The sequence below is a fragment of the Sinohyriopsis cumingii genome, chromosome 7 (genome assembly GCF_028554795.1).
Source record: "Sinohyriopsis cumingii isolate HCF-2022 chromosome 7, ASM2855479v2, whole genome shotgun sequence".
In the NCBI taxonomy this organism is placed as follows: Eukaryota; Metazoa; Mollusca; class Bivalvia; order Unionida; family Unionidae; genus Sinohyriopsis; species Sinohyriopsis cumingii.
This window is the reverse complement of record NC_142967.1, coordinates 90,048,692-90,066,607: the sequence shown is the minus strand read 5'-3', so window position 1 is coordinate 90,066,607 and position 17,916 is coordinate 90,048,692. Positions and strand designations below refer to the sequence as shown.

At 35.1% G+C, this 17,916-nt stretch overlaps 1 protein-coding gene across 1 annotated transcript in view; it reads left to right on the top strand.

Annotated features, from left to right (window-relative positions):
• Positions 1-1,903: 1,903 nt before the first annotated feature.
• Positions 1,904-17,916, top strand: part of LOC149795686 (uncharacterized) — a 54,140-nt gene continuing 38,127 nt past the window's right edge. The window contains exon 1 of the mRNA XM_089965554.1: positions 1,904-2,276. The gene's annotated coding sequence lies outside the window, so the exon portion shown is untranslated. The remainder of the gene's footprint in view (positions 2,277-17,916) is intronic.

Here is a 17,916-nt window from a genome sequence, read left to right as displayed (position 1 = left end):
ATCCAAGATGGATGTGTGTGTGTGATGTGATTTGGATTTTTAACGTAGCTTTAACACTTTGTCAGTCATATCGCTACGATGTCTGCAATGTGGCAGTTATAGTGATGTCTAGCACTGGGGCATCATGCCGCAGACATGTAGCATGATGTCCTACCCAGTCACATTATCCTGACACAAGGCCGACAAGTCCTAACACTAACCTCTTAATGCTGAACGCCCAGCGAGGCAGCTGTTAGTATCATTTTTGTAAGTCTTTGGCATGACTCGGCCGGGGGATAGAACCCATGACCTCCCGCATCCGAGGCGGACGCTCTAACCACAAGGTCACCAGAGCGTTCGAATGCAAGATGGAAGACAATGACGTATGATACAATCTGTAGTGTTGAAGTCTACAGTTCCTGATAGAAACAAGAATTATCACTCCGGGTTTGGAAATTTAAAAAAATCTTATAAGAACTGTCTTTGACTAATAATCTCACATGAGCACATGTATTTTCCAGAAAAATAACAGAATTAATTCTTTCGAATCCAAGTAATTTGAAATAACTCCAAACAGCACAACATACAACTTCCAATTTAACAGCTTAGCTTCTACTTCTACTTCTACTGAGAATAATTCTCCAAAACATAGGTTATATCGTATTCTAAACGTAAAACATAAACAAGGGCTCATGTCATCATCTTCAAGAAGATTATAGAAATTACGTATTTGTTAAAGGTCACGTACACTCAGTGTGACCCTAACGAGAACCAATCATTTTACTCTAAGAAATAAAAAATAAACAAATTTGTTTACATCTTAAGTACGCAGTCCTATCATGACCTCGACAACAACCAATCATTTTAAAATAAAGATAGAACCTGTTTACGTGATTGCCGCACATTTTGAAACAAGGTCAGGATTTAGATCAACACATGGTGTTTATAAACTAACAGTCAAGGTCAAACTATTTTCTGAAAAAAGTATCATCTCTAGTAAATAAATTTACATTACAATATCATGTAATGAAAAATAAAAAATAAATATTTAAAACCGACAAACAATTAAATAGAAATAAATATATATTAGGTCAGATATAATTAAATCAAATATACATCACATGACGCATCAATGAAAAATGACATATAGTAAAATTAAGCAGAGACATACTTTACACTGACGGTCACGTGATCAACACTTAGAGTAAGATTATCCCTAGTAGATACGATCTTCATTATATCTCGGAAAGCTAATGGATTAAAAGGAAACGTATGTGTTCATGAGCATGGAAAGTGCTATCTGACTGTGACATTTTACTTTCGATTGAAACTTGGGTCAACCCCTTTCATACATCTCATATGAATATAAATGACTTTGCTAATCAATAATTCAAAACGAGTAGGGGGTATTTAGTGGGTGGGGTATTTCAATTGTTATGTATATTTATTTTAATTTATATATGATTGAAATATTAGTAAGTTTTAAAAACTTTCAAAATTTTTAATTGTTTTATATATTGAAATAATGTAATTCTGTTTACTACGAAATCGTACTTTTCTATAAAATAGTTTGAGCCTGACTATTCATTTCTGTGAACATAAGGCAGACATGGTTCTTGGACCCTAATATAAGTTTAGTAGCAGTCACATCAGCAAGTTCTTTTTTTAAAATTTATTTTTTTGTGGGAGTAATAAGAGTGAGATCGGGGCTGTATTGGATACGTGACCCTAGGTTTGTAAATAATTTTTACTGAACTAAACATCTTTTTAAAATTTTTATTCTTAGAGTAAAATGATTCGTTTTTATCAAGGTCATACTGGGTCTACGTGATTTTTAATATGTAAACATGATCAAGTGATGCTCTATCCCGTAATTCAGGCATTTCTAAAATTACGCATTAGTTAGTGTTAATAAGTGATGCTTAGAGAGAATTCAGTCAGTCTGGGCTTAAAAACGCTCGATTTCATGTCATTTCCTTCTGTTGAAGCCAGTTTTCGAGCTATGTGTTATTTTTGCTTCAGATTTGTTTTAGATTCAAAAGGATTGATTCTTTTTTCCTGGAAATATACATGTGCTTATACAGAATTCTTGAACAAAGACATTTCTTAAAAAATTTTATTTGGATTTCCAAAACCGGAAGATTATTTATCGTTTCTACAAGGAACCGTATATAACAACATTTAACAGGATACAGCATATGTCATCGCCTTCCATCTTGGATTCTTCATTAGAACATTTTATTATTAGGACTTTTACAATTTTTTTCGTGGATTATTCTTGGATGATACTTGGAACCGTAAGTTCTTTTTTTAAATTACTTTTACAGTATTTTTCCAGGGAATTTTTTTTTGTTAAATTTGTCAAAGCTTGTTGTTGTCACTTTTTCTTGTGTGACTGTTTATTCGAGCCTAAACACGTAACACAATGTACTGCAAATCACTGTTGCACTTTTGAAAAATATATATTTATAATACAAGTATTTGTAATAGGAGAGTTCAACATGATAAATAGAAAATGTCAAGATACCTCCGTGTCACGTTTCTCGCGTAAACAAAGACCATGTAGCCAAGGTGAAAAGGTGCAAAGTAACATAACTGATTTTGCTAAATGGGAAGGTTCTCTAGGTGAAGACATCGCTACTCCAACAAGTGGCAGAGTGGATTATTTCCTTTAGTCATAAAAAGATTTCATACACATATACTAGATTTCGCGTACTGCCCTTAGGTCAATTTTCTGGCTATGCACCGCTGCATTTAATATAAAATCCGTAATAACTTAGTCCTAGAACTCCCTGCTAACAACACCAATAACAACAATAAATTCCGTGTGAAACTCATTTGGAATAATGATCAAAGATGACTGATAGTATAAGGTATATGAAGTGTACGTGACCTAAGTTCACGTGTCAGCAGTGCAGAGCACCTTGCTGCGCTAAATGATATTGATGACAGTTTTTTCCCCTAATATATTTTGAGTGTGTGCTCTTTTCTTTGGAAAGAATGTATGTATATACTCTAATGAAAACAAAACTAAGATCGGTGCTTCGATTGACACCAGATTTCAGGACGCACAAATTGCGTTTATTGTACATATAAATGTGTGTCTCAGGCACAAAAGTGTAAGGTGTTCTAAATGTGTTACATTAGGGAGTAATACATGTAAGAAAGTTGTGAAGAAGCATAAAGTTACAGACGGTAGTGTATTAATGGCTATAACGGAAGATTTTGGAGAGAGGCTTATACATACAACAGAAATAACAGTAAGCCATCTGGTGAATTATACGCGAACTGAAACAACAAGAGCAACACAAACCTTTATGGTTCTCAGACAGTAATAATTGACCATTCTCAGAATGATGAGCCAGTTTCATTAGATAGTGAAATAACTGATGGAGTACAAGCTATGGAAATTTCACCTCATCAAATATTTTAAAAAAAACCGCCCCCCCCAAAAAAAAAACAACAAGAAAAACAAAACGAACTATGTTAGTGTTATCATTCATTTTCTCGCAGAGGTGTGGAGCATTTTAATGTATTTTCCGAAGCTGTTGAGATCCAAATTTAAGGGATAGGGATTTTAAAGTATTCATAAGACGGCTATATTCACGAAGTTGATAACTTTATGGGTTTTACAGCTAATAGGACGTTAGAAAACGATAATTCGAATACTTTAAATGAACGATTATGCAAAAGGCCTGACAAGTATTAAAACAAAAGGAAAACAAAATCACACCAATATGGATTCCATAAGAATATGCCCAATATATTTTACATTCGTGTCTTGGACTCATTGATTTCCATAATGTTGAGTTGTGTTAGAAAAACCAAACCAAAAAGACCCCCCCCCCCCCAATAAACTATCTTACGCATTCATCCGTAATGCGACAGCGTTCCATAAAATTGACTGCATTTTTTTTAGGGTATCGACTAACCCGTAAAGGAGTCAGTTTAGTTATGGTAAAGTTCTTACGTGCCAGTGCCAGATTAAACCCTGGGGAGGCCCTTAGGCAGTCGAAATCTTGCCCACCCCCTCCCCTCGCAAATTATTTACTTATACGTTTTGTCAGTATTATTTTGATCCGTTGTCGCGGGGCCCTTAAAAGGCGTGGGGCCCATAGGTAGATGCCTACTCTGCCAATTTGGTAATCTGGCACTGTCACGTGGTATTATGTAAAATATTGTGAAAGTTATGCATGTATTATACTCATCCTAGTAATGCGATCTTGATTGCTCGCTCAGGTCAATTTGTCAATATTAGAAAATCCGGATAATTATCAGACGCAAAGCATAGTTTCATGATCCGGATTTTCCGATGCTGACAACAAAACGTGATATGGAATTCAAGATCGAAATACTATAACAATGAAAATTTTGTTATATCCATAGGAAGTTTCAGATAATTAAAAAAAGTCACTAGACTTAACTGACCCCCACCCAACGTTAATCGCTTAACATTACTTAACCGAATTACATATTGATCAGTTGATATGCGCATGAATATCGCAGTTTATGAACAAGTGCGTGAAACAACAGTCACTCATTTTCCATTCTACCACTGTTAGTAAAGCGAATTCTTAGACCCATGGGGACAGAAGAGCCATATATGCGATTTTCATTTATTCAATTTTTGCATCACATCATCTGAATGACTATGAAAAGATCTCTCCTGAAAGTGATGTGAGAGGCTCAGGTGGGGAACTTGCATTGGGACGACAGCCTTATTTCGACAGTTATTAAAAAAATCGATCGGATGAATTGCTGGAACTTGTTACAATTCTTTTTTTGTTTTTTTACAGAGAATGTTCCTCACCCCCTTTTTTCCCATGTCAAGTGAGGCTACCTCATATCTGTTCACGCTTCTTCAGCTGTAAGAGGGAAACATCTAGGAAATAAAGCAGTTCCAGTTTCGTTAGAGAGGATCGTGATAACCAACTGAAAAATGAGAGTATCAGTGTCTGACTTCTAGGAAATGATGGAAAAATTCTGTTTTTGAGTAAAAAGTGATAGGTATAAAACAAATAAATTTTCATATTTTTAACTGATTTCCTGTCGTCTCCACATGGATGCTTGTCTGCGACTATAGTACCATCTGCAACTCCTTCCACACTGTTACCATTGGTGGATGATTTCAGAAAGAAACAGAAGGAAGAATTGGAGAATTCTTTGCAACGACAGCAAGAAGCAGAAGAAGCATTTGTTCAACAATAACAATAAGAAAACAAAAGAAGAGAAATTGAGAAGAAGAAGGGGAAAACAGTCAACAGAAGGAAGGGAGTGAAAAAAATGCCAAGTGTGCTACAAGACATTTTGGCGGATTTAAAGTGTCTGAGACGAATGTATCAGTCTTCATTAGCTAAAAATAAGAGAAAGAGACCATCAAGTGTCAAGATTTCTAAACATTCACTCAGTAAATCCACTTTCACTGCCACTTTGATGCCAACACCAGCAATTACTACTACCACTGCCAAAGCAGCAACCGCGTCAGTAGGAGGATTTGGATAAGGACAATTAAAGTTTATGATGCCAAATCCATAAGTGGTTTATGAGTGATTCAAGAAAACGTCCACGGTTCTATTAATTTCTATCTATATCTGTTAGAGGAGATACTACTCACTGGTTGAAAAATCAAGTAAAACCTAAATCTCTTTCTATGATTCAATGCGTTAGTGTGCTTGCTTGAGTATCTTATCCGTGCTAAAAGAACAAAACTCAAGACAGATATACTTACCTTTTTTCTTTAGCATATTCTCTCGAAATCAGAATTGCAGTGCAATTTCATAACACATCATGAAAGTCCATTTTCTTATTCTTTCTTTCTTTTACTGTTGGTCTCTTCTGTCGTCTTTGCTGGCATGGGATTTTATTATTCAGTGTCCCATATCTTGTTTTCCTTCTTGATGAGCAAGAGCACGAGTTCTTTGTTACTTTTTGAAGAATTTTGTTCATTTCGTCCTGCTTGTCCTCTTTTCTTCAAGAGACACTCAGGAGACCAATGTCCTTTTTTTTGACAATGATAACAGGCATCTTTACCTGTTATGTCTCTTTAGCTCTGTATTTCCTTTCCTTTGATGTTGTGGAGATTCTGGAGCCCAATGTCGTTGCCCTTGACAGACATAACAAGTATATTGACTTTTATTTCGGGTAGAGTAGCCTTTTGTCTTATTGAAGCAATCTTTCGAATGACTCTCTGTAAATCTCTCAAGAGAAAGGTGATCCGTTTTTACCCTTCCATCTTCTTCTTCTCAGCGTTAAGCTGAATGAATATACTCTTGGGTTAAGAAGCTTATATATATATATATATATATATATATATATATATATATATATATATATATATATATATATATATATATATATATATATATATAAAGATAATGTGTGTGTAAACAAATAAGTGCACGCCAGTTAATTTTGGGGCTGAACAAACAACGTCTACCCTCTCTTCCACAAGATTACAAGCGTCAAGATCCACCAAGATAGATAGCCGATAAGTAGTAGCAGGTGAAGATTAATTTCATATTTGACAGACATAAAAAGTGATTTACAAAAAAACGAAGACCACAACAATGCAAAGAGAAAGTGTTGGATTTATCTTTGTCTACTTTGATTGTACACAAGAGACAGCAATTTTTTGAGTAGCTCAGATTTCCTGGAACATTTTAGACGGTCTCCGTGCTTTCACTACCTTCTTTTAATCGGCCATGAATATTATCTACACGGAAACTTTAAAAGAGAGCATTCGTAGTTTCCATCCTGATCTACAAGAACCTTAGATACAGAGAGCTTGTATAGATTGAAGTAAAAAGCAAAGAACAATCACAACTGTTACCACATAGACGTTTTAAATACTGGTACCTGAGTACAATTAAAAAGCTTATAGTGCAAAGATTGTCGAACAGACAGATTCACTGTTACAATTGAGGTACATACAGGAAAGAGGTACCTGAGTACAATTAAAAAGCTTATTAGTGCAAAAATTGTCGAATAGACAGTTTCACTGTTACAATTGACGTACTTACTGGAAAGACATGACTACAAAACTTTCTATATACAATTATGACAAATTGTTTTAAAAGTATTGGGAACACAAATGAAAACAAGTTGTCAATCTCCATATGAAGAAGGCATTCTGGAACTTTATTCACGTTTTGTAACTAATATAGTGCAATATAGATAGTAGGCATCACCGACACATTTTTGGACTCGAAAGATATACGTGACTGGAAAAGTCTTGGCCTCCATACCGGATACAAGAGGTAGCTCATTATGTCTACGACATTGCTTGTCATTAATATAAGAAACGTTAATCATGAGTCGGTGAAAGACAAATCAGAAGTGAAAATGGAATTAGAAATAATTTTAGAAACATAAAAGGAAGTCCACGACAATAGCAGCGGACAGATAGAAAACAAAAACATGGAACATTTCCGGAGAAATTAGAGGCACCGAATTCCACAAAGACTATAATAACACCAGAACGTACAGACGAATTTAATGAGACATAAATAGATAAATAACAAGGTACACTTGTTTCTATGGAGCTGCTTTTATTTAAATTTGAATCACATTGATGTCGGAATCAATTATGCATTATGCGTGTTCACGGTTTCATTCTGGCAATATTAATGTTTTTCTAGTTACACACTTTGAACAAAATTAAACGCGTAACAAATATACAAAATGTCTTGTATGATTGATAGTAAACTCAGAATTCTCAACACCAAGTTTATAGTTGTATTCTGTCCTCCCCCGTTCTCCAAATGATTGATAAACTGTTAGATCATCAAAGTTGTGAAAAACATTGTTGCAGTGTCGCCTAAACATGAAGTGATAGCATTTGATCCATTGTCACTTACCACTCCCAAAAATAGAACAGATATCTGATTCGCATTGGAAAAACCAAACACGAATTTATAAAAGGTTATTTACATAACTGGACGACCAAATTGCTTCGGGTCACGAGACAAGTTCTTGGACATGATCATCCTATCTATAAATTGGAAGACATGAACGGAGAAGCAAACCTCAAGAAGAAGGGAGAAATGCTTATGGAATGCCCAGCAAACCTGTCCGTCATGGTTGCGACCTTTTTAAAACATCACCATCAGCTTACCGGACCGGCAGTACGCTTCCCCGCAGCTTTTAACAAGTGGATACTGATGGATCTGATCGAGCCTGGTCCGCTTAAAGAGCGACAACGGACGACATATTTTCCACCTGCTGACTTTACGACAGTGGGTCCTCCACCAAAATATTGTCGCCTATAAAGCCCTTCTCAGGGCTACAAATTTTCTCTTATCTATATGGAGCCATTTGGGCTTGGTATTCCTCCTTGATTAAACTATATTCACACAAACTTGATCCATTGGATTACCACAATAGACTTAAAAACTTTATGACCTAACAGTGACCAAACATTTTAAATGTCGCTTAGACATATTAGTTATATAGGAATTCTTAGGGCATTCACACGTGCACTATGTACTAGTATTAGAACGATGAATTAGGAAGTAGGAACATTTTAAGACTTGCTGGATTTGATCTAATTGCACTGGTGGCTAACACATTATTGGTAGTTTTTATTGTCCATTAGTAAAACTGAACTAGATTTAAAATAAGTACGGGCTGGTGTTTCTGGGAGTACACAACATCCACGGCTGGCTTTCCGAGCAAATTTCTACCTTGACTAGCTCGGACATCATACCATTGACCGAATGTGGGACCATTTCCACCCGTCAAAAAAACAGGTGTCCTAATGTGACGTCATCGCTGCCGACCAATCGCAGCGGACGTTACATACTGCTTGGGTTGACATCTGGTGAGTTCAATCGCTGGCTGAAATTCCAACTTTATATACATGAGTGTGTATGGGTCTATTCCCCTTCATGTAAAAACCTTTCATTCAGATTGTTAAGGACTCTAATAGTCCTACAATCTGAGGTTAGAATTAATAAGTGTTCTTTGAACACATAAAAGCCTGGGGGATGTGGCTCTCTTTCCTTCCCCCACGAGTAATTAACAAGCACGCTGTGCGTGCAGTAACTCGTGGTACATGCCCAGTATGAGCGCAAATCACGTTAATCCAACGAAGCAAACAAGGATAAGCATTAAAAGGAACATTTGCTTCAATGAATTGCAACGAGTGACCGAAACTAGAAGATAACGTCTGTAATATTGAAAGCATTCTCGATCGAAGAATACGTAAAGTAGGCTAAAGTCTACTTAAAGCAATAAACGTGCTTTGAAAAGGCTATCCACCTAGTTTCGAATCTTCGGTTGCCACTTCACAAGTCATCAGTTATAAAATTAGGAGGAAATGACTGTCATGCCATTAAACACAGCAGCATTCCCCTATTATTAGAGTTCCTCTCTTCAAAAAGTGCGAAAACAGCCACTGTGTGTGTGGTGTGGAAAACGTGTTCCTAACACCATTTCGTCTTACGTGGAAAAATGTTGATGTGTATTGTATCATGGGATCAGCGATTGCAAAGTTAATTTTGAAACATGGAGACAAACAGCTGTTGACAATGTTGATCAGCAGATGTATTAGTTATGTTCTTACCACTCCTTGCTTGAAATATAGTACTGATAGTAACAACAACAACAAAGACGACGATTTGACGCATGGAAAATAATTAGTTCTAAACGTCTTCATTGAAAATCAAAGTCCAAACGAAGCCTTCAGAAGGGCAGGAAAAATGTTTTACTTCAAACTGGAGAAGCCCTTTTTCGTCGCTGAGACATCACTATCAATTGGTTTCAAACTTTTGGCCAAGGCATTACCTTTTGCTCTACGTCCTTCATAGGACGAGGCCGAAATAACCCCTTCAGATCTCATAAACACATTCAGAAAAATAATACGAAATCAAGAAGAACAGGAGTAGTCAGAGTTATGATTGCTAATCGAAACACTACATTATAAAATGATGTACTGAGATTCTTGACAATGTTCCAAGCCAGAACTCGATCTGATTGCAATGCCATCGACGATGATGTTACTATTAGAATCCAACTGGGTAGAAATTCATCATTTGCTGTCTTTGACTTCATCAACCCTTTTCGAATTTTAAATCAAAGGATAAACCGAAGATTACATCGATCTGCATAACAGTCACTTGTACTTGAAATTCAAAGTCCTGAACACCAATCCAGGCATTGATGACCGAGTAGCTCCCATCAACAATTTGACTATTCGTTGTTCAGCAAAGTTGATGTGTACTTGAATAACAAATTACTTAGCAGTAGCATGGATACTTATCCTTACCAAGCGTACCTGGAACATCTCTTGACGTAGGGAAAGAAACCAGGAAGCCACATATAGGTGCCTTCGTTGTATGGAAACCTGATATCATGGACAACATCGCGGAGTTGACAGAAGGTGACAAACCTCATAATGTCGGATGTAACAACCGTCGAACGAAAGAATGAAAATTAAACAAAGCGGTAGTTTAGAAATGATGGATCGCTCGTATTTAGACATGTTTTTGCAAGACAAGTTAAATGTGGTGGAAGTACGTCTGAGACTAAATGGAAGTATTAAATTGTTCCATTTTATGGCCGATGCAAACGAGTACAAAAGCATCAATGAAGAAGCCAGATATGATGTGCGCCGTGGGGAAGTTTTATATAAAGTGCGACACGACATCAGTTAGACGTTGATCAGAACGACAACCAAGTATCCTCTACGACGCGTGGAAGTTACATAATAGCAGAGCAATCTTGAATGGAGTCATCGATCAAAGTAAGTTCGAGTTCCAGCTAAACAAAACCCCATGGGAACAACGAACAACCCACGGGAAGCCAATGGCAAGCTTATCACATAACCAACAGTGCTGAGATATGTGACGGTTGTGAGATGTTTGTAATCTGTAAAGGTGATCTGCTTAGACCACTCGGACCCCTTAATGTAAAATATATATCTTTCAAAGTGTTCAGCATATATAGGGATATTGCGACATGAGAACATCACTTGTCTGCTACAGTGTTGCTTATGCTATAGAAACATTTGCTTCAAAGCTATGTCACAATTATGGATAAAACTACTAGAGAAGTTATCTAGATGCACGGAGAAACCTCTAGATGAACTTCAAACACCCACATGTTAAACTTCAAGGTAACGCAACTTTATTCACGCCCAGTTTTATTACAAATGACATAAATAAACATATTATCGTAGCATTCTTCTTTTGAGATAACATACCTAACCTTTGGAATATCAATTATCTAGTGAGTAAATTACAGGTTATAAGAAAAAGTGACAGAACACAGATTTGTAGAGAGCGGAAACACGACAGTTATTTGAATTACTCAGCTATAATTCTCGTAAGTTTCGCAACGTAATAAGATGGTATGATAAATCATGTAAATACACGTATTATCTTTACATGAAACAACATTAGAGTATGTGAAAACGCGATGAAAAATATGGTTACCAATAAAAAGCAGACAATCATTTGCAAAATTTAAATTAATTTGCTTTTTTACTCTTATATTTTTTAAATTAAGTTTTATTCTGTCAAACCTTCTTTGGATTATTTGTTAACAATTGTAAATGTGTTTTGCAAATTCAACTTTATAATAAATTCTATGGGCCACGATTCAAAATGAACTTCTAGTAAAATAGTTCGGTTCCAATCTCAATATTAAATGTATATACTTTAGTTGTTAAAACTGCAATAATTCGACATCTAACTGAGGCTGTAGCCGCAAATTGATTCGCAAACATATCTGTGCTAATAACCAAGGATACAATTGTTGAGCTAATAGAGTAGAATTATAAATAATTGCAAATATGTGATTTCTTGGTTATTTGTTTTCTTAAATATGTTAGCGGAAACTCAATCATTTTATTGCAGTCTTGCACTATGACATTTATTTGATGTACATGTCTTACCAACGATTAAAAATCATTGGCCTATGTCCGTTTTGGTTTGGTTCAATGTTTAATCGTGTGTGTTAATTTGATAAAGCGTTTTCATTCAAATCAGACCGATAATGTACAAAAAAAAAATTAGACACATCACATATCATTTAATTTTCAGTTGTTGAAGACAAAGTTCCTAGCCACACGTAGGCGATTTGATATATAGTTCTTACGAACACGTGACGTTCAATTAAGGGCGTCCAATTAAGATAGCTAGGTGAAATGAACGACATATTTTAACGTTTTGAAAAACACATAGTTTTAAATAATTAAGAGCTCAAGTAAAAATATTGGTTAGTTGGTGTGCATTTTAGCGCTTTAGTCGAAGTGGAATATTTGTTCGAGAATAATGGTCCTTTCATTGAGTGACGCACTTGTGAAAGACTATAGATTAATCTTATGAACTATGGTAGGACAAGTGAGCGTTGCTGAAATAATTATTTTGTCTGTAACTCTCTGTTTTGTTTAATATCTCAGCGGAGGTCTGAAACGTAAAGCCATCTAAGACCTTTTGCGAAAGGTTTTAGATCTCAGGTTTCCAAGGTTTCGTTTACATTATTTTATTTTGTTTTACTTATAGTGCTGTTACTGTGGTTAAAATTTATATAAACATTTTAATTCCATTATTTAACAGGGCACATATGTCGCAGCAAAACACAGCAGGTTTTGTTCAGTCTCTACCAGAATTCTTCGAATCATAACGACGACATCATGATGTAATGGCCACGTCATTTTCAACTTGGTACAAAATTTTGATTTCACATTAATTTGATGAACCATATGGATTCACTTTCACTTAAGAACGAATTCGATAATGGTACTTTCTCTTTCTTCCTTGAAATGTCCAAGATGTGCATTGTTCTTCGTTTCATATTAACTATTAACTCAAATCAGTGAAACATTTACGTATACGAACAGTCCACACGAATAGACTTGTTTTGTCATTGTTTAAAGAGAAAGGTACTACTAGTACTACTAATTTTCATTGACGTAAAGTATCCGGTTTGGAGAGTCGACATGACTTGTAACAAGTGAAACAGTTATATTAAGTTTATTCACAAAGATGAATATTGGTTCTTTTTGTGTCACAAAAGTTCATGCATGATATATTAAAGGTACAAAGGTTGATATAAAAGCCTACAAAATGTATCTCAATCGAAATAAACTATTACAGGTTAAGTTTAATTTCGACAGATCAGAAGATCAACATTCCTCGTGCGCACCTTGAAAATAAACCATTCGCTTTCAAAATTGATTTTTCCATAGTTCTCTTTTGAACAATCACAAGCACAGCAACGACGATGCAAAAATGGGCACAAAACCTTGTAAATGTCAAGTAGTTCTTTACGAGTGCTGAGGAAGCAAATAATCCTCTCTTTATCGCATATCCGCAAACACACAACACTTCATAATGCTTCTTTTAACTAAAGTATTATTTTTGTTTTAGTAAAGCTTGATTAAGATTGCAAATGGTTGCAATAAAAGTATAACATAAGAGATCAAGCAACGAAAGCCATGCAAGTAAAAAAAATCCTGATAGCTATGAAATGTTAGAACAAAAACTGTGTCGCATGAAATAATATCGGCACAAACGAAGATGACCTATCGCTGCCATTTCTCTTGACCCCGAATATTTGAAAAGAATTTCATTACTAGTTCAACTTCAGTCAAACCCCAATACAAGACAATACTATCGCATTCAGTGGAGAAGCTTAGTAGCATAGGTCTGACTCTGATTAGTATTAACAGGTGACTATAAAATCGAGAAATCGTTAAATAAACTCCTCTTTAATTTTGTATGTTCCTAAAATACGTAAAACACAATTTCTTTATGTCCAATAGCCCACGCATAAGTCAATCTATTTATTTACCGTTAATCCGAATGAATTTAAAAATGTATATTTTTTATTGCTTTTTAAGTCAGAGAAATATTTTGCAGCAATCTAGAAAATAAATATGTATAAATTGTAGTAAGCATGGACAGTAATATATGGATGATGCATAACAACGAAAGCAGCGCAGCCGTGTGTAACCCATTTCATATGTAAATTAGTGTTGATTCTTTTTTAAGTCATTGGTTCGTTTATTCATCTGTAGTACAAATAAACAATATTATCTAGCTTATTGTAAATATTATAAAGTTTTAGCTGACATAAGAGAGGAAAGAAATGGGCAGTCTTGCCATGACGATAATATTTTGGTAAAGAAAGAAAATTTAACGCAAATGAATCCAAATAAAACATTGTTCACCTTGAAATATAACATCTTGTAAATTCATACCACCTAGTGAACTTTGCGAAATTACACCCATCAAAAACAAAACAATACATCTTACGTAAGCTTGTTATTGTGTCATGTTCCTGGTCAAAATTGCCTTTAAGGTAAACAAGTGTGTATAAAAATAAGAGAGTGTTTTCTTGCAAATAGAGTCCAACTCTACACCACAGGGAAGGACACCTATTAGATTTGCCTGTCGGAATATGTCACGTTTATTTAGTGCTTAACTACCGGCACGCAACAATATATTTATGTACGTTAACGAACTGAAGCGTCTCAAGTATTAACCACAACCAATAATATCGTTTTAAAAGTTGGGTTTAGTATAGGGGTTTTAAAAGTAAATATTTTATACATTGGTTAAAAACGGATTTGCAAGATCTAATAAAAACAACAAAGAGTGGAAAATTGATGTATTTCGAATTGTATAAACTCGACAGGGATCTCCGTGTAAAGCAATATTCTCAGCTGGACGATGCTTATTCGATTGAAGGACAAAAGAAAATGGGAAGAAAAAAGGAAGAAAACACTCTGTTTCAGAGAGAGAGAGAGAGAGAGAGAGAATAAGGAATATTTAAGCAAATTATAATTTCAATTAATAAATTAAATAAATTAATCCATTTTAACACAAAATACTAAGACACAATAAGATGATCGGGTTGAGGGTAAAATATTTATTTCTAGAACAGTCTATGTTATAAACAAAGTCAGGTATATTAGATGAATTTTAATAAAGAACACGATAAACATCACATACAACATGTTTATTAGGAGGAGATCCAGTTAGACTGTTCCGGTGACCTAAGAGATTAGAGCGTACGCCTCGGAATTGGGAGGTGGTGGGTTCGAACCCCAGACGAGTCATTCCAAAGAAGTTAGTGTTAGAACTGGTCGGCCTGCTGTCAAGATAATTTGACTCGGTTGACATGATGCTACATGTCTGCGTCATGACGCATCAGTGCTAGACGTCACTATAGACTGGGACACTGAAGACATCGTAGAGGTGTGACTGAAAAAGTTGTAAAGTTATGTCATAAATCTAAATCACACACACACATATCCAAATAAACATGTTTACTTTTTTACCTGCAATCTATAAATATCCTAATATATAATCTTCGATCATGGACAAAATTAGCCGTGTAATGTGTTGTCTCTAAAGAAAAGGCATTAGTCAGAAAGGCCCAAACTGCGACCCTAAATTGCTGACAAAGTTCAATCAAACAATGTAAATGAAAATACGGATGACAACTGCCCTCATAAATAAAAAGAAAGATTGATACAATAAACTTTAACGTTGCTTTTGCAAATTATTCAAATTTACAGAATATACCATAAAAGAATTACGCAGGGAGATGCGTTATGAATAACACAAAATATACACAAAATTGAACAATATAGTACTTCCGTACACGTGAAAATGCATATGTAATCATATTATCTTTTCCTTTCATACGTCTGATGTCAATATCGTATTCCCGCAACATCAATCTGAACCTTAACAATCCGATTTCTGATTTTCATTTTGTTAATAAAAGTTAGAGTGTCTAATCTCTGAATGCAACAATCGGAGATGTTCTAACATAAACTTCAAATTATTGCATAGTCAATATAAAAGTCAATATTCCTTCTCGAATATGGAATAATTTTACTGGTACCTGCCGAATTTGTTTGAAAAATAACACAATGAATGATCCACACCGCATAGTCTACGTCAAGTGCATCAACATAAATTTTAAACGACTGACTCAAAAAAGGACTGAAAGAACTGTTGTATTCGTACAATTGGCCTTTAATTGAGCAAACAGGTCTTTCATACCAATGCAATTTGGTTTTCTTACCCAACAAATTAGTCAGGGTTTGGCAATTATGGATAATATTGAGAACAGTTTACGATAGTAGTCGGCCATGAATAAAAATCGCATCAGTTGCTTTTTACTCATACGCACAGTGAATTCACAGATCTAACTTGCCTGTGTCCCATTATATGTCCTAAAAGCATAACACAAGCACAGCAAAACTAGCTTTTACCCAAACTGATTGTAATAATTTCTGAATGATTTCGAAGTGATCTTTCCAGCTATAGTTTTAGATGGTGTAAACATCATAATTATCTAGACTATATGTTATCGTGATCATTAAACGCTGGAAAGTTGACGAAGAACATTTCATCCCAAACGGCATCACTTTACATTGATAAATTCCACAGGTAGTCACGAGTATCGAAGTTACCTTTGCTCTTTCCCTCAGTGAAATTTAGCTGAATTCTTTCACCAGGCTGAAAACTCCTTTCGTTTTGAGTACGATCGTACATTAATTTAACTTTTGACTGTAGAAGGTTGATTATTTATTGCTAATTCACAAGGCTCTGACAATTTCTATTTAAATTCTGAGACATAGTCAAGAAGATTAATTTGGTATGTTCATTTGAAGAAAGTTTCCTTTTTAATGATTTCAGTAGTCCACGGACAGTAGGTCCAAAAACTAATTGAAAAATACTAAAACCCCAGACCTCTTAAACAGATTGACTAACAACAAACAACGGCAAATTAACACTATTGCCCCAATCGTATAAGTATTATTGAAACATGACCGAATCCTTTCCAAGACCCATGACATTCAGGATGATAGGCAGAAGATTTAAACTGTTGGATGCCTAACTTTATGAAGAACTTACTGGCAAATTCCAGTCATAAATTTGATCCTGGATTCGACTGAAAATATTTGAAAAGGCCAAATTGTGTACAAAATTTTATCAGAGCTCTTCCCTTACAATGGTTTCAGTTTAAATATTCCCCAAAGGAATTTCCTCTACAAATCCTGTGGATAGACGCAGTATGGTCAACAAATATAGGTTGCCTTGCTCTTACGAAAGGGATCGACACAGTCTGTCATCTTTTCTGTTTAATAGTTCGTCCAGTGGAGGAATATATTGCAAATGAACCTAAAATATCTTCTGATTGAGTTGTTCAACCATTTGACAAGTGTGGAAAGATCTACAATAAGTAGAAACATCATTTCAATTTTCGGCTAATAAAACTGATGTAAGAATTTATATGTTTCATTGACTCCTAAATAATAAACTAAAGGAGTTTAACGGGCTTGAATAATACTTGTACGTCAATATGAACATGGAACAACAATCTGATAGCTTATTGACCATTTATTAAGAGAGGATGCCTCTGGTGGTCTTTATATCAGTATGACCCAGTTTTGACAGAAAAGGAAACTGCTACTTGTGTGTTTTCTATTTCGTTAGTAGTTCTCTGATACAAACAGGATATATCATGACCTTGTTCTTGTTCGACAACTTGTGAACGTGTTTTGTTACCCTGATTTAAATAGAGAAAATAAAATAGTAAAAAGAGAATTACTATGATCAATCCCTCTTGATTTATCCATACTAGAATAAAAGAAATGACATCATCATACTACTGACTAATAAGTGTGCAAGCCAATGGAATAATTTCCTGATCAACATCATTCTCAATTGCTCTTCTTATCATAGCTCTACTAACTGCATAAACTGGGTATAAAACAGGGATTTTAATATCAACGGAATCAACTTTTCTATCCAAGTAAGGCTTGTCTTTTACAAATGGATTAACCACAATGTTATCTCCAGCTCGATCATTGCATATGAGAAATGAAAATCCTCAACGGGCAAAGAACCAACACTCCGACAGTCACGGATCCTGAACCTGAGTATGAGGATAAATTTACACAACGAGAGGAAC